Here is an 18,657-nt window from a genome sequence, read left to right as displayed (position 1 = left end):
CACCGCCACTCTGCGCCGCCCCTCTGCACTCTGCGCCGCCGCACCGCCACTCTGCGCCGCCCCTCTGCACTCTGCGCCGCCACTCTGCACTCTGCGCCGCCACTCTGCGCCGCCACTCTGCGCCGCCACTCTGCGCCGCCACTCTGCGCCGCCACTCTGCGCCGCCACTCTGCGCCGCCACTCTGCGCCGCCACTCTGCGCCGCCACTCTGCACTCTGCGCCGCCACTCTGCACTCTGCGCCGCCACTCTGCACTCTGCGCCGCCACTCTGCGCCGCCACTCTGCACTCTGCGCCGCCACTCTGCACTCTGCGCCGCCACTCTGCGCCGCCACTCTGCACTCTGCGCCGCCACTCTGCGCCGCCACTCTGCGCCGCCACTCTGCGCCGCCACTCTGCACTCTGCGCCGCCACTCTGCGCCGCCACTCTGCGCCGCCACTCTGCGCCGCCACTCTGCGCCGCCACTCTGCGCCGCCACTCTGCGCCGCCACTCTGCACTCTGCGCCGCCACTCTGCACTCTGCGCCCCCACTCTGCACTCTGCGCCGCCACTCTGCGCCGCCACTCTGCGCCGCCACTCTGCGCCGCCACTCTGCGCCGCCACTCTGCGCCGCCACTCTGCGCCGCCACTCTGCGCCGCCACTCTGCACCCCCACTCTGCACTCTGCACCCCCACTCTGCGCCCCCACTCTGCACCGCCACTCTGCACCGCCACTCTGCACTCTGCGCCGCCACTCTGCGCCGCCACTCTGCGCCGCCACTCTGCGCCTCTGCGCCGCCACTCTGCACTCTGCGCCGCCACTCTGCACTCTGCACCGCCACTCTGCACCGCCACTCTGCACCGCCACTCTGCACCGCCACTCTGCACCGCCACTCTGCACCGCCACTCTGCACCGCCACTCTGCACTCTGCACCACCACTCTGCACCGCCACTCTGCACTCTGCACCGCCACTCTGCACTCTGCACCGCCACTCTGCACTCTGCACCGCCACTCTGCACCGCCACTCTGCACCGCCACTCTGCACTCTGCACCGCCACTCTGCACCGCCACTCTGCACTCTGCACCGCCACTCTGCACTCTGCACCGCCACTCTGCACTCTGCACCGCCACTCTGCACTCTGCACCTGCACTCTGCACCGCCACTCTGCACTCTGCACCGCCACTCTGCACTCTCATACTGCACTCTCAATCTGCACTCTCAATCTGCACTCTCAATCTGCACTCTCAATCTGCACTCTCAATCTGCACTCTCAATCTGCACTCTCAATCTGCACTCTCAATCTGCACTCTCAACTCTCAATCTGCACTCTCAACTCTCAAACTGCACTCTCACAATTGTCATATACACGTATGTGAGTGTGACAGGAGCAAGGCGGTCATGTTTTCTGCCCCCAAGACCACTGTAATCAGATGCTTTACTGTCTGCTAGAATAGTGCAACTACTCCATATAAACAGTCCTGAAGAATTCCAGTTAGACTTCTGAAAGGGGAAACCTGTTGACAGACAGCCTTTAGAGCGAAAGACAGTTCCCCCCAGCTTATCCCAGATTTGCTGCTTTTATGAACACTACACATAAACTTTGAGAATGCTATTAGGCTTTCAACGTCTTGCCCCTTATTAAAAAAATATTATAGTATGCCACTTGTAGTATGTCATTGCTCTGCATTGTGCTGCTTTGGCATTTCATCTTGAAAAAATACTTTTGGATTGTCTTAAGATATGTAAAAAAAATATACACAAACCTTGAACACCTAAAGAGTGATATTTAAAGAGGAATGAAAGTGAATCTCTGAACTATATGAAACCAGTCAAAAGGTTCCTATCTCCCACTTCCGATAGATGCTTGCTTTTAGAATTCTTGAACTAATGAAGCCCTTTCCCGGCCTGGCATGGAGCAGCTGCGCGCTGCTGAATGGTGAACGCGCCCGGCCATCTGGATTCACTTACGGAGGCACCCTGACAGCTCCTAATTATAATTAATGTACTTCTTTGCGCGAGCACGCACGAAAAATGCCCAACATGGCGTCCGAAAACTACATTTACCCTATCACTTCAAGCCTATTAAAACGACACCACAACGAAGACGAATCACTGGCCAGATGAGATACCAGACTAAAGAATGTGTGGAATTTGTCTCGCAAAAGCCCTAGGAGATACTTTTTTTTACTCTTCTTTAACATTAGGATCTCGAAACTCCTCCCACTTACGTGGGCGGAGGCCTCGCCCTAAAAATATTATGGGGACAAAAAAAAAAGGAAAACCTTGCCTGGTGTTAATAATCTTCCTCTGGAAAGATATTTTTTAACACATCAACTAATCAGGCCCGGACTGGCCATTGCGGGCACCGGGCAATCCCCCGGTGCGCCGCAAGGCTTGGGGCCGGTTTGGGGCCCTGGGGGCCGTTTTTGTTACAGGGCCGTTTTAGCAGCATAGCTGCAAAATCGGCCGTGTAACAAAATCGGCCGAAACCGGCCCTGACAAAGAGCTCGGTCGCACCCCCAGGGGGGCGGCCGAGCACTTTGCCAGGGCCAGTTTTGGTTCTCAGTCCGGCCCTGCAACTAATTCTCCAGAAGTGAGTCTATACATACCTTTATTTGTGTAAAGGAGGAAATATAGAGGGTTTTTAGGGGATTCAAACCATATACAACAAACCTGCTATTAATTACTGCTTTCGAGAGATCTGCCCACAGCTAGAAGGAATTTCAACATAGGTAGTCCAGGGAGCCCTTTATTTAAGCTGAAGCCAGAGTACAAACTGTATACGATATCAAAATCAGAGCCCTTTCACACTCGATGTTTCCCTGGAAGATGAAACATCAAAGTTTTCTTCCTTTCAAAAGGAATTTCAAATCAGGTGTTGCTGGTAGGAGGTTGATGCAGCCTAACTTGGATAAGCCGGGCACCTACCTATGTCCTGGATCTCTGAGAGCACAGTTATGGATAATGTCTTTCAGCATTGATTCTGCAGCAGACAAGAGAGGGACAATTAAAGAGAACAACTTGATTGGCCAAAACTCAAGAAGTCTTATGCTGATTGACCCTTACTGCCAAGCATCTGAAACGGCTCTCAAACAGAACGCAGGCTGATAAAGGATGATTGCGTGAAAAAGATGTAGCATGTCCCCATTCAAGGCCCCTAGTTGAATCCTTTGGTGCTTCCAGGGACGATGCAGGACCTGGCACCTCTGCACTGAGCTGGAGGTCGATCACCTGGCAAGCAAAACTTTCACTGTTCCAGCTGAAAACAGCCAAAAGGAACACAACCTCTGACATGCAGCCAGTTGTACTTTAGTAAGCCTCTGTAGCACAAACCTAACACATGATGATCAAATTAATGCAAAAAGAAGGGTTGTATGAAAAAGGCATTGGCAAAGCCAATAGGGCGTGACTATCATTTGAGTGCCGAGCTGTTGGCTTTGCCAATGTTGGTCTGTGAGAAATTGTAAAGCAAAAACATTTCAAAATGCTGGAGAAAAAGCGAACATCTTAGTAACTCCAAAGTGTACATTGATTTCAACGTTCTCGATCTTTATAAATGTCATGGTTTATTTTTCTAATACTTTTCACTCAGTAAATGCTGAACAGAATTTAAAAATAAGACCGAGTCAGAATGTAAAAGGAAACATTAAAAAATACCTAGTTTACTTTTCATAGGATTCCTCCATTTTGTCTTCTGCAGCAACCCCAGGGGTAGATTCATGGGCCTCTAGGAGAAGACTGACGAAAAGAACAACTTTTGCCTCAGACACTAGCTGAGTGAATGCAGCAGATAGCTCCCCCCCCCCCCCAGTACCATAAAAGTGTGTGTGCGCCAAGGTTTGTGCTTTCATGCAATATGTAGAATGGAGCAGATATACAAAAACAACCCTTAAATCTACTCTTCAGCCACACCCCTACAAACATTTCACTGCCGCTGTGCTTTTACAGACCAGCTGGAAGGGGATGGGCAGCAACACATTGAGAAGGTGGGTATTTGACAGAGTGAAGCAGAATGCAAAGGAAAGAGAGCTATCAAACCGATGCATTCTCGAGTGCTGAAAAAGAACAAGCATTTGCAATGCAATAGGTCTCGCATTTGCGAGAGTTTAAGCTATTGGCATTGCCAATAACAATGCCTTTTCTTTATGTTTTAAAAACCAACACGTAAATAAAAGGCATTGCTATTTACACTGCCAATAGCTCATACTCTAAACTGCGAGACCTTTTGCATTGCAAATGCTTGTTTATTTAAGTCTTAATTTTCACCTGTCTCTTTCTCGCACTGCAGATGTCTTCTGTGGTTTCCTACCCCCCTTTCACCATCCAAAGATGACGCTTTAATGGTAGCAGCAATAATTATGGTTTCAGTGCATGCTAACATTTTCTCTGGAAAATTGGGGATCAGGATGGATCAGACGGTTTTCATTTGAAGTTGAGGCAAGTAAAGACAACCTGTGTCCATGCTTTGCCCCTATGTCAACCCCTTTGTATGTTAGATTTTACCAGTCTCCGAGCAGACCATCGACTTCAAGCCTGCCAGAGGTCTTAGTGGGAGGAAGCCTTATCCTGCTGTCTTTGGGGCATTTTGGGAGGCCTAGGAACATCTGTTGGCTGTGCAGCCGTATTCGCCAAAGTTTACACCGCACGCTATTCTACCAGCTGTAGGTGCCATGCCTGGGCCTTCCAAAAATTATTTTACACCACCTTCAACTGGTTCACAATCGAACAGTTCTCTTACTTATGGATCTCAAATATTTATGCCACAAAAGACCACTTCTGGCATCCTCTTCCCATTGAACATCGAGTCTCCGTTAAAGTCCTCTGCACTGTTCATTGAGGGCTATCTGGGCAGGCTCTGCGTTTTATTAAGTCACATTTCAGCCCAGATTCCTAGTACAAGATCGTCCTCTGTCTTTCTGCTCACTGTGCCCTGACATCAGAGGGTTCGTCTAGGATGTCATAGATTTTCTGGTTTTGCTTCCACCCTCTGGATCTCTCTTTCACCTTCCTGCTGTGCGCTGAAGACATGTTTCTGCCCTTAACGTGGTTAAAATTCTACCTCTCTATTCTGCTTCATATCTCAGTATAGCACAACATTTTGGTGAATGCTCGCTCTATTAAGGCCTTTAATAGAACATAACAAATTTATCTAGATTCCAAAACTTCAAACAACAACCAAAATCCTCATGCGCCAGCCAAGAGTTTCCTCTACACTAGATATAAGCCATTTAATGTACTATACTGACAGCCCACAGGACTGCAAGAAGACTGCGCAGAACTCTGCCATCTAAACTCCACAACACATCAGCAAGGCGGGAATTGCATTATGATCATTACCTGTATTCATTCAGCTATGTAACTTGTAAAGACACTACAAGTGATGTCACCTTCTATACATAGAAATCAGCAACTTTAGCTTTCACTAGGACCTAGCCTTTCAGATAAGTGGTGTGTCGCTGCTACTTTTAAAGCTAAAATACAAAATTATTTTATTTTCAGGGCATTTTTTATACCAATCGTAGATGGGCTTCCTCGGCTATGAGGTTGTTTGTGTTTGGGACAAATGTCTACAGTGCCACCCCAGATTCAGTGGGCATGCAGTCAAAAGCAGCCCTCCCGTTTTTTTTGCCATCAATAGGCTGCACATGGGTACCCGGTGGCGGCAGTAGGTGCAGGGAAGACAGTTCATGCTAGTGGTGTACTGTGGCAGCTCACTGTAGGCCCAACTGCACCCGACAGTGAGCAAGTTGGTGCAGTGGAACCAGGATCTACCTGCCCCAGGCAGCTGAGTGAGAAGGCAAGGAGGATTCCGGGAATTGCAAGCAGTGAACCCTGCTAGCAGAAGACAGGCAATTTGCGTTTCCTGTCCCATATGTTGCTAATCGGTGGCAAAATATATTTTTGGGTGTCCCGCTTATTGTTCAATGTGTGAGAGGTCTTACTTGCAATACCACCTAAATGCAGCTTTTCCAAAACGGGTGGGTGTGTCATCAGGGAAGCTCTAGCATTTTAGCCAACAAAGCTTCTAATGGAATGACTTACACGGACATATGTCAAAATAAGTAAGTTTCACGAGGCTCTACTGTACAAAGCCACCATGATCCCTTCCGGGTTTTCCTTCTACAAACTGCTGTAGCTGAGTTCGACCTTCCAAATGGATCACTTGGGCTAAACCAGGACTACAACGTCCAGCTATTAAAAGAAGGCCCGTGGCTGGAATATGGGGTCCCTGCTGCCTTTGAGTGCAAAGTGCGACGCAGAGGGCTTAATTTTCCACGCGTGGGAAGCTCGTAGTATTCCAGGGCATTCAAGGATTTGTAGTTCTCTTTATCCCATTACAGAGTCAGCTTTGCTGATGTCTAAAAGACAAGGCAGGTCGAGGGTGTCAACAAATGGAGCCACACATCAGCAATGTATTGCCGCCCATGCTGCAGAGAATGAAATACGTGATACGATCTCTCACGTTAATCCCACAGTGCTCTCCCGCCTCTATGCGAACATCATTTTAAGCTCACCTCCTTCAACAGTGAGACCCCGTCCACGAGGAGAAAATAAAGCAGAAATCGGCCTTACCCTGACCTCAGGCAGTCGTTCCCATTGACTCGAGCCTGCCTTCCGCATCGCCCGGCTCCTCTGCTCTGCTCTCTCACTATTCAGTTGCAGGAAGAAGCAGAAATGAAAGTGAAACTTTTGTATTTTTTTCGTGTTTGTTTGTTGGTTAACAGGCTTCAAGGTGGCGGTGTGGGGACGTGAGAAGGCTCGGTCAGAAGGGAAGTGTTTTTGCAGTGAAAAGGCAGATAGAGATTGGAGGGGAAACAAGCGCTAATAAATCAAGCGTGTGGTGGGAGCATGTAAAGGCTCCTATCACTTCAAAGGAGACGCCAGAGAAGAGACACCATGCGCGTGCCCATCGCTTGTCCTGGCACGCACATGGTTTGTCTCCCTTCACGAAAGAAAGCGACAACAATAGAGGCTCGCTAAGCGAAGCAGCTGCGCTGCGTTCGCTAGCGAGACCTAAAAAAGTACTTATCTAAATGTGGGTAGGGGAAGGATACAAGTCAGCCAATAAAAATTGTCATAAAGAGGCTAAGCTCCAGACGAGGGACAAACACCAAAAACGCAAGGCAAACCATTAAAATAAGAAGCAAGTAAAGGAGTGACAAAAAAGTAAACCAATGGTAAGCAATGGGCAGACTAGACTGTCAGTCCACTATAAATTCATAATAGGTCATTTGCAACCCGATTTCTTAAACTGCTGCTAGGGAAGAACCAATGAGATCAAAGGGAAAAAAATTACCACAGTCAATAACAATGGAGGATACTCGGAGATCATTCATGGGAGCAAGGCAATTAAGAAAATTGAGATTATGCATAACTTAACACCGGTGGCCCTGCACACGGACTTAAAATATTCTGAAAGGGTGTCAGAGGCAACGTAGTATGTATAACTGATGCAATGTTATGTACACCGTCAGCAGTAAGGCAGTATGCATTGCTGATGCCAATGTAATGTACAGTGACTATATCTCTCTTGTCTCTCCTATTCGGTTTCACCACTAATTTGTCTGTCCTATCCCTCTTAAATTTCTTTCTCTCTTGAAAAACAGACAAAAGGGGCCAGTCATATATACACCAATGCGCAAATGACTATTATCCAATCCTGTCTAACCCTGTATCAGAGGTTGTGATTGTATTCTCTGTAAATGCAAATAAAAATAATAAAAAATTAAAAAAAGGAAATACCTTAAAGAGCAACCAAACATAAGATCAGGGCCATCATGCTGTTAAGTTTGTAGAATACAATTTGCCGGCCCTGGTGCCTCATATCTGACCTTCACTGGCCAAATGCCACACATCAAACAAGGTTCAAGCAATGGGGTACTTTTTGAGGTTGTGGAGAGAACATTGCGTGGATTACAAGACAGAAAAAGTTAGATAGGTGGACTCTTTACGATCAAACTGACATTTGTGTTGGCAAATGCAGTTCTTTTGTTATTTCACTACCTTCACCTGGGCTAAGGATTCATCTCAAAGACTGTCAAAGTTTATATATCATTCTTCTTATGTCTATCTGAGACACCAGCAGCAGCTATTTTGTTCTGTGGAGCTTTTGGATTAAACGGTGCCAAAGCTTTTGTATTTGCTTGTGCTATGAAATGTGGCTTTTTTTTAAACTTAAGATTTGGCCATGCAATAATTTCACACCTTCCATGCAATACAAGGGAATCTGTAGTCCGTGTTACTTTGGTGTCTGAATTGACATGGTGGAAAGTGTATATTTCTGCACACTTCTAGTACCAAAAAAGTATGTTAATGATATTGCTCCTCTTTAGTTCACAAACAAGGCAATGCATCAGAAAATGAGGAACTAAATATATTTTTTGTCTCACAGGTAAATGCAAGTATTCATCTTTAATCCGGTTACTAATTTAATTTTGCATCTGAGTGTTGAAGAATTCATTCTGGGCTGAACAAATATCATCAATGAGCACTGGTTAATGGGTTGCTTCTTACTCCTCCTCTGATGCATCACCCATCTGCTCGTGTGGTGCAGCGGGCACTTTAGTAGCATGTGGACCTGTGAATATGCAAGGCCTCCTCAAGGTAGTCTCCACCTTCCAACATGTATATTTAAATGCCTTCACTTCATTCTTGGGATCAAGAACCACATACTGAATAAGAATCCAGCAATATTATTTCTAGTGCAAATAGCTCGGTGTTTCCCACTCCTGCACAGTGTCAGTCAAGTAACATTACAAATGAAAGCACTATCAATCATTCAGCCAAAGCCAAGAGCATTAGTCAGACCACACTCTGTTTTCATACAATCTAACATATGTAGTGGTTAAAATGGTATGGAGCACTTTAAGCACACATGTCTAGCGCGAACAGGAGCGGTGCTGTAGTACCTAGGGCGAGATAGTCTTCTGACATATACAGCCAGATTCATCAATCTCCAAATCTGCGATTTCTAAATTGCGAGAAAAAGCGAATCGCAATTAAGAAATCGCAGAATGGCATTGATGAACATTTGCGAGACAAAAAAAAGCGATTCGCAATCGGCCGCAATCGCCGATTGCGAGTCCGCAAAAATCGGTAAATATTTGCATAATGGCCGATACCCGTGTTGAAATTGCGATTTCGCAATTACCGATATCGCAAATTGCGATCTCGCTAACTGCGAGATTGCAAAAACGGGAAGTCGCATCCTGAGCACAGTGATGACATCACAACCAGGAAGTAGGCAGGTTCCACCCTCATTCAGCAGTGAGAGCCTGAACTGGAAGCATCATCATCAGAGGTCCCCTCCAGTGTGCCTACAGGAGTAAACTAGACACCCCAGTGGCAAGCATGTCTGAGGAAGCTGCAGCTGGATCTTCCAGTGGGAGAAAGAGGAAAATAAAATTTTCAGAGCAAGAGCTCGAATTTTTAATTGAAGGAGTCTGCAAGGACTACAATCGGCTCTTTGGTAAAGACTCCAGAAGGGTGCCCGAGGCCGATAAAAGACGGCTATGGTTGTGCATCCGCGCTAAAGTAAACTCTGTGGGGGTGACCCAGCGCTCCGTGGACGAGCTAAAAAAACGCTGGTATGACCTCAGAGGGTGGTCAAAGGAGAAGATTGCGTAGAGGCTGTGGGAGCGTGTGGCGACAGGTGGAGGGGAGCCCACTGTCCCACCGAATACACCACTGGAGGACCGAGTGGAGGACACCATAAATCCGCAGGCATGCGTGGGTGTGACACAGCTGGACTCCTCCCGACCCACCCAAGACACACCAGGTAAGTGCCATGCGACTGCGACCCCCTGTCCCCTAACAATGTCCATGACTCCAGAGCATCCCATATCAACCCCCAGTCATGCAGCCAAAGCACACCACTAAACCGCTATTGCATTGTGGGACATGTAGTCTGACCACAATGACCATCTTGCCCCATTAAGCCAGACATGTTTAGTGAGAGTCAATCCTGCAGCGAGTCAGGGAATGGTAGTCTGCATGCATGTAGGAAGCCTAAATGTGTAAGAAACATGTCACTAATCAACGTCCACTTTACATCACAGGTGGCGTAGAAGTCCCCGGCACAGACAGCGATGGCCTGGTAATTGAGGACATCACGGAGGACGCAGAGGGAGACACAAATCTATCCCCACAGCCCGGACCATCAGGGCAAGCTGCCACACCAGCGGTCATTACACCACCTGCCCCTGTGGCCAGTGCCACCCCTGTGCCACCACGCGCTGCAGTAGCACTGCCCGTCACACAACCACCAGTGGGGTTTGCAACACCAGCAGCAGTTCGCCAACCAACCCGCCGCCCTGCGGCGGTGAGGAGCCAGTCCAGCGGACTGGTGAGGGATCAGCGCACAAACAATTCCCGTGCTGGCAGGGGACAAAACGTGCGACCAGGTGGGCTCTCCATTGAGCGCCGTATGCTACATGTGCATCAGACCCAGGCCCATCATCTCGGGGCTATCCACCTCCAACTGGACAAGACCGCCCGAAATGTAGCACAGGCCATGAACAGGCAGCGGGATCTCAACCGCCGCAGACACCGCCAACTGCTGACCCGCCTGTCAGCATACACGCGGTCCAACTACATAATTGGGAACGCGACCTCCCAGCTCTCGCGACGCTCCTTGGCCATGCAGGTCCAAATGGTCCAGTGCTGCCAGGACGTCGCGAGAGCTCTGGAGCATGTGTCAACAGCAGTGCAGGGCATGCAGGCTTCCGGCCATGGCCGGGGGGGGGGCTGATGACACAAGTGAGGCTACATCCAGACATAGCAGCCAGTCCATTCCACCGGTGGTAGCACCCCGCCGCAGCAGCAGGCCCTCTGCTGCCTCACGGCCTAATCAGTAGGAGGATGGAGAAAGGAGGCTGGGAGCATCTGCCCGGAGGCGGCATTGAACAATATAACATTAACATGAGGGGCCATGCTGCTGCTACAAGCATGCCCTCCTGAAGAACAGACATATGACGCAATATGTCATTCATGTACCAGTTTGCAGAATGCCCAGTTTATTGTGCTGTAACAATTACAAATATTCTGACTAACTTAATCTGACTCATGTCATTATTAATGTTGTCATGCATGAGTTAAGTAATGGGTGTGGGGAGTCGATGCACTAGAAATAGTTCATGTAGATTTGGTTGCGGCGCATGTGTCCTTCTGCAGGATTCTCGCCGCGTGCGTGACGCACATGTGCAGGTGGTCGGTTGTCCGCTTCTGACTCACTGCCAGAGATTTCTACAGGTATCCTGCGCTTGGTAGCAATGTTGTGGAGGATTGCACACACGGCCACGATGCGGCAGCAGACCTCTGGCTCGTATTTGATGGCCCCACCAGTCTTGTGCAGTATGCAGAATCTGCTGTTCAAAAGGCCAAATGTCCTCTCAATGCAATTTCTTGTGTGTATGTGTGCTGCATTGTAACGCCGTTGCTGTGGTGTTGCAGGGTTGAGGTATGGTGTGAGGTGGTACTCACGGAGAGCGTAGCCGCTGTCACCTGAATGATAGGAGCAGAGGGTGAGTGCCTGTGCGGCGCAGCTACATTATCACAGTGTAATATTGTGGGGCATGTGTACTTACCCAGTAGGTGTCCTTCACCAAAGTCTCCCCTGGCCAGTCGTGTGTGAATGCCACTGTGCCGGAATATGAAGGAGTCATGTGTGCTCCCCGGGTACTGTGCCACTATGTCCGTGATGATTGTCTTTGCATTGCACACCATCTGGATATTGAGGGAGTGGTAGGACTTGCGATTGCGATACATGTATTCCGTTTGTGCTGGTGGGCAGATGTGGATGTGGGTACAATCAATCCATCCTATTATATGTGGAAATTGTGCTACATTGTAAAATTGCAGCTTGGTGTCATTCAAGTCCTGTTGGCTGGTGGGGAATGAGATGTAGTGGTGTAGCCGGGTCAGCATGGCCTCCAGGAAACTCCTTAGGCAGCGGGACATGGTGGGCTGGGATATCCCCCCTGCGGCAGCGACTATCCCCTGGAAGCTTCCGGAGGCCAGTAGGTGCAGGCTGCACAATACCTGCACATGGGTGGGAATGGCATTGGTCCTCCTTGTTGGGTGCTGCATCAGGGGGTCTAGGTCCCGGATAAGCTGAAGTTCATTGCCCTATTTAGGCGGTACTTCGCGTTAATTTGCTCCCTGGTTTGGCCCAGAAGGGTGACCCGCACACGGAATATCCGCTCCTGGATCCTACGTCTGTTCCGTGCTGCTCGCTGTAGCCTTCGCCGCCTGACCACCATGTAGAGTCCTGGCATTGTGAGAGTCCTCAGGCTCCAGCTGCATGTCCTTAAGTGTGTTTGGCCAGGCCTGCACCTGTTTGTAGTTTGCTAACGTTTTTTTGAATATTTTTTTTTTCCTTACTGGTTACCACCTGGTTTGGGTTCTCCTTAAATTGCGCGTCGCATATAGCGATATTCGGGTTTTTCGCAATATGCTAATTTTCTTGAATGGCGATTGCGATTATTTTGCGAGTTCGCAAATGAATTCGCAGATTCCATGGTCTCTCGCTATTTCAGATTCGCTAATGGGCTTATTCCAGGATTCTGCGAATTTATTTGCGGACTCACAAAATTTATGTTGCGAATTCGCTATTTTGGATTTTTCACTATCATGAATCCCTTTCTTTGAAATTGCGATCGCAATTGCTAATTCGCAGCTATTGCGATCGCAATTTGGCTTCATGAATCTAGCTGATAGTCCTTACAGGTGTCAATACGTTTTGGTCTATTTGGGATAGATAATTCCACCAAATTCATAAAAATCTATTTGAGTTATCCGTTCATTTCTGTCATTTTCCTCTAGAGTTTAATAGAAGGCAATTGCCTATACTCTTGTTCAACTTAAGTTCAGATTCCAATTTCAGTATTTCTAGAGAGTGGGTTCTGCAAAGTTCCGCCAACACTGAAATACCTGTGTCCCTCACTAATGCTCTGAAAGCATTCCAGCCACCTTGACATCCTCCCAATTTCTCTCTTGACAGAGAGAGGCGAAATGGGGTTGATTCCCACTTCAGCGGAGAAGATGACCTGTCTCAGGAGATGCCTCAAGAGCGGGAACGAGTCTGTACATTCAACTTGGATTGAGAGCTGCACTTACGCAGGGTCGAGGCTTCTTTTGGTGTTTAACAATGTACAACTTTGCTTCACTGTGCTGGATCACCTTCAGGTACATGAGGACACATTCTTCACACGTCTAGGAGTTCTGCCCAGACATCAAAGACAGGCCTTGCGTGGGTCCATCACCGCCATCGGCTTCCATCAGTCACTGCATGGTTTGAACCTAGTGTCTTCAGGTGGGGACATCATTCCCTTGCACACTGGAAAAGAGTTCTGAATTAATTTGTCAACCGACGAAAGGAAGTAGAGTTCTGGATTCAAGTACCAAGGCGCATAAAGGAACCAATGTCGCCGCGCAGGGGTGGCGCTTATATGTGGCTCTGCTCTGTCCCTTCTGGAGAGGAATGAAGTTGACATGGAGCCACACAGCGCCACCTAGCTGAACGGCGGAGAAGTGCTGTGAAAGTTTCACGACCCAGTCTGCCCGGGGAATATTATGCAGGTGAGGAATTTACGGTAAGACCTGTCCATCAGAATTCACTTTATGAGATAGAATTGTACTTAAAAATACATCTTAGAACATAAAGGCTGGTGAAACATAAACCTGTGAACAGATTTCTAGTTTATTACCGAGATGTGCCCTTTGGACATCTGCATCACAATACTGAAGGTCAACAAACATGTTTGAAACATGAATTCAGACTGTAGCCAACATTATTTTTCCACGATTAATAAATGCGCTACAAAAGTGGGCGTGGAGCTTGAATATTATCAAAAAATGGGGAATTATTCTCGAACCACTACAGGTGACAGCAGAGGTCAATGTATTACCAGGATGATGAAAAAGTACAGACGTATCCCTTCCAGAATCATAACTGCAAAACTGTCAAAGTCACAGACGACATTTTACACAGAAAACATTTAGCTGGTGTTCCAGCAGTCTTAAACACGGCGAACAGCTTAACCTTATCTCCGCGTGCCACTGCTTTCCTGGAGTAATTGAGGCTTGGAGTCCGCCATTTCACATAAACCAGGCCACTATGTTATTGTATACAGCAATCTGCCTGCTCGCAGAGACAGGAAACTGCTCTGCACCCAGATCAATAGACATGTCAGCAGTAAGCTGCTTAATCTAATTCGGCCTATCTCATCTCGGAGGACAGGGTTTGCAATTTTACTGCTGGGTCCCTCTGGCAGGAAATGGTTTAGAAAGTTTAGTCTTCTGAAGTTTGAGGGATATGCTTCGCCTTTGTGCCTTTGGGTGTTTATTCACCCTCGTCCCCCTTCACATTTTTTTGGGAAATGGCCCAAATGTACACAAAGTTATCTGGAACGCCTTCCCATTTGAAAGCTAGAGCTTAGATTCCTCACCCCCCCCTCATGTATATAATTCGAATGCAATTATCTTCAATTGTGTATCGAAGAAAAGGCGGCATTAACGCATATTCACCAAGTAAATTATGCTAGGGCATGAACACGGTCATAGTTTGAGTAATGATTTTTTTATGTTTCTGCACGACCACACAAAAGTCTCCTTAATGATAGACATTTGCTAGGTCTATATAAATCACATGAACGAATTAAACATAATGTGCAGTACTTTTTCAGGCCTGCAGTAAGAACAAGGCATGTTGGTAACCCAATTTAATCAATGAGAAATTGGACGCAGTGACTTACATTTCTCACAATATTTCAAACACATAGTTGCTTGCGAGAAAAATATTAACAATGCATTTGTAGGAGGAGTATATAAAATTAGTGTCTCAAATCCATGGTTTCCCATCGTATTTCACATTACTCACAAATACATTTAACACAAGTTGCATAGCAGTGTGCAAAGTGCTTCAACGCCTAGTCTGGGGTAGTAAGCGCTATATACATGAAATTACAATACAATCATTTCTGTAATTTGCATTGTCCGTTTCTGTCTGCGAGCATACCTGGTACCGCCCATTCTAAACTCCTTGGGCACCATTATAAGTAGTATGCATTAAGCAAGTTTTACTCAGAAATCACTAGAAGCGTGGCATAGGGACAACTACATAAGGGAAAATACCACCCTCTTTAAAATCAGCTTAGCTGATCATTTTGTTAAGGCTGGGGGTGAATGCATTACCACCAGCAGTGTCTATTGCCAGATATGGCAAAACCACCAGTTTCATAGGGAGAGCCAAGCCACAGCCCTGGCTGAGCGACGAACCATGACAGTCAGACAAATCTGTGATTGGTAAGGGGAGCCTAGCTGTGCTTCCGGTTCCGCCAGCCTGCCACTGGTGCCACTGGGTGAGCTGTATTTTATTATTTGAGCTAAGTGGTGATTCTCACTCGGAAATGATGCCAGAAAAAGGAAATGCAGATGAATGTCATTGGTAACTACATACTGTCAAAGGCAATATGAAGCTGCAATGATGCAGAGTACCAACCAAGCAGTATTCCCAGAGCCTTCTCAGGGCACTACAAGGGTGTTTTCTGAACCCTACACAAAGTGCCATATTTCCAGTAGCCCTCCAATGGAGCCATATTTGATGCTTCAGTTGGGATATGGCAGCCCGCTTTCTAGATTCCATCTAGACCGCTGTCTAGTATTGCCGAAAAGTAAACCAAATCTAGGTATTGTACCGTAGACAACATTTCTGTATTAAAGGCCACATATTTCCACAGTGTTTTTAACAAAAACCATTGTTTATTTTCGCAAAAATTGTGATGCCTCAAGTTTTTCCAAGTGCTATTGAACTCTACAAGTGAGCAGAACGGCTGAAAAGTTAACTCCTCGCAAACTTTACAGCTTCAGGCATTCTTATATTTGAGGGTAGCAAATCAGAGGCAGCAGAGCGATGCCCCACAGTGCAGGGATGCCCAGGGAGCAATGGGGAGGGATTCTGAATTTAGAAAATTGCCCTTTCAGGTGCGGTATGTACCCATTTCCTCATTTTCTTTACCAGAAACCATAACTCTGAACATGGATGGAGAAGGGCTGATCTACAAGCGTCTCTGGTACTGTTCAAAGAGCTCATCCAAGCCACACAGCAAGTCTTGCACGTCACATGACTTCTTTGGAAATAGTGGACTTTTTCAAATGATGAAGATGATATGCGTCATCTACTGACTAGGCACACTTATTGTATTGTAGCATTTAAAAAGTGGTTCCTACCCACATGTGTGGCAAGCTGCACCATATACGGTGTGTGGCTGGAAGGGTGTTGTCTTTGTTTGTGATTCTATGTGGGAAGTGTTTCCATGTTGTAAGGGAAGAGCATCATATTGTGTTACGGGACGCAGTGTGGTGAATATTGAGGTGAGAGCGGGAGAGACATAGTTTTGGGGTTTACCCTGTCCTGCTAGCTTTGGACAGATCTGCAGGCCCCTTCATGGTATTTCTTATGATTAGAGTCTGCTTAGCTGGTTACTGCACTGGGTTGTCCAATCTGAGATTTTGTATATAGTTGTGGTCCTGCGCAAGCATGGTTGGAGGGAGAGAGATGAGGCTCCTTTACAGAGACAAATGGTTGCCAATAAGTGCATGCACATTACCCTATCTGTGCTGAGCTTAACCTCTTTAATGGGTCCATATGAGTATCACAAAAGAAAATAGCTGAAGTGTGTGTTTGACAAAATAATTTACCCTCAAGAATTACCTTTTAATGCCTAAGCAATGGTCTGTGAGATACTGTCAGTATTGTAAACGCACGTTAAAGAGTCCTCGTTTGTTTCAACTCATACAACAAAACATTTTAAACAGATGGGAGGGCTCGCTCGATTTCAGTGGGTTTAAAGGGCACGACCCCTCCTGACCCTACAGCACATTCTTCACCCTAGTAAGCAAGGCACTCTGTCATTAAAACACATTTATCAAGTGCGTGGCTGCAGTGGGGAAATAACAGAGTCCCTACAAAAGGCAAACTGTTTAACGTCCTGTCCTGTAAGTGTAAGCACTGTATCTGCATGAACCCAAATCAATTTAGGGTTTCTAAAGCATTACCAGAACTCGAGGTTTGCAGGGGCAACTACAAAGAAAAAAAAAAGGTGTGAACACTAGGGTTGCACATTTTTCACTATTTCAGATCTGGCACTGTCCGCATCTCAGAGCCACAAATTAAGAATGTTTTCAATAACTGGTACACAAGTAAACACAGACGAAAATGTAGTTTAAAGTATGCACACAATTCTGTGTTCAAATATTGCAAGGTTGTCTAATAACAAATAATAATTAGAAACAAACTGTGTTTAGTACGGTCACTTTCACAAACGCACATTCAAAATAAGAGTTAAGCTGATGTAAAAATAGAAATGCAGAAATGTGTTCGTAATAAAAATGTATAAAATGCTATACATACCGTGTGGCCCTCTGGCTAGAGTTGATGGTTGATCCATGTAATGGGAACACAACGTTTCTAGTCTGATCATCCCATTTGCAAACCCCTGTTTTCAGACAATAGGGTCCAAATAATTCAGTTGAACGACTCTAAGAGAATAACTCCCAGAATGCACTGACTTGCTAAATAAAGGCCATGAAGTGGGGTGCTTCGTGGCATAGAATTAAGTAATAACATCTCTACTGCATCTGTATATATTCATTCTGAATAGAGGTCATCCGAGGACACCCACTAGGCAAACGTCACCTCTATACAAAACATGGCATGCTTGCAATGGGTAAAACAAAAACAGATGTCACCTTTAAAACCCCTATGGTAAACAAAACAGGCCACATAATTTGTGTGGAACTGAAACACCCAATAAAAAATTGCCCTACGGATGCAGCTCACACGTTCTGACTGTGTTGTGTAACCACTGATTTAGTTCTCTATATGACCATCGAATGCTTTAAACATCTCTGCTAGAACAAATACAATTGTTTGAACATCACATCGTCGTGTTTATAAGACTATGTATAAGTTCCACTTTTTAAAATCCACTGCCTTAAAATGCATTTTTCGCGTACACCTTATGATATGCCTGAAAGCTATTCTCAAAGTACCGAAAAAACAGATTCATATTCTATATGCTATTCAGGGAATAAGATCAAGTTGGGTAATGCAAAGTGTGGAAACAACATAATGACGAAACAATCTGGAAAGCTATAAAAATTAATTTTCCGAGAAAGTTGTTGAAGTGTCACCCATGGAGTGAACATCTCATTACTCCACTTGAGACAGCCCTATGTTACCCTCTATTATGCCATGGTGAATGATAAAACGTATGTATTTATATAACCGCTGTACTGTGGGACTCATTCAGAAGTGGTACCACCTTATGTGTCTTAGAAGGAACCCAGGTGTATTCATCGGACCAACATTAATTACAAAGATGACAAAACAGAGGACTGATATAGTTTGCATCATATAATGTGTTGACTCCAATCAAGTGTAACAATCAACAAAATAAGTTGCCAGTACAGAGGTTGCAGTGCTCCCCTGGTGATTACATAAACAAGGAAAATAGATAAGAGACACTGTACAATTCCCAATGGTTGGATGCGTTGATTGATAAAAATTCATAACAGGTCTAGCATATGTCGGTGTCGATTCCCTTGAAGTGAAATTACACGTAACAACCAAAAGAGAGGGTTTGTCAATGTTCGATCCTGTGTGGTTGTTAGGGTTT

The 18,657-nt window shown here is 46.4% G+C and overlaps 1 protein-coding gene across 7 annotated transcripts in view; it reads right to left on the bottom strand.

Moving 5' to 3' along the window:
- PARD3 (par-3 family cell polarity regulator) overlaps positions 1-18,657 on the bottom strand; it is a 1,362,300-nt gene that overhangs the window by 234,031 nt on the left and 1,109,612 nt on the right. The gene's annotated exons all lie outside the window — the stretch shown is intronic.

Source organism: Lissotriton helveticus, chromosome 10 (assembly GCF_964261635.1).
Source record: "Lissotriton helveticus chromosome 10, aLisHel1.1, whole genome shotgun sequence".
NCBI classification, from domain to species: domain Eukaryota; kingdom Metazoa; phylum Chordata; class Amphibia; order Caudata; family Salamandridae; genus Lissotriton; species Lissotriton helveticus.
The sequence above is the reverse complement of the archived record's forward strand: the minus strand, read 5'-3'. Positions and strand labels throughout refer to the sequence as shown.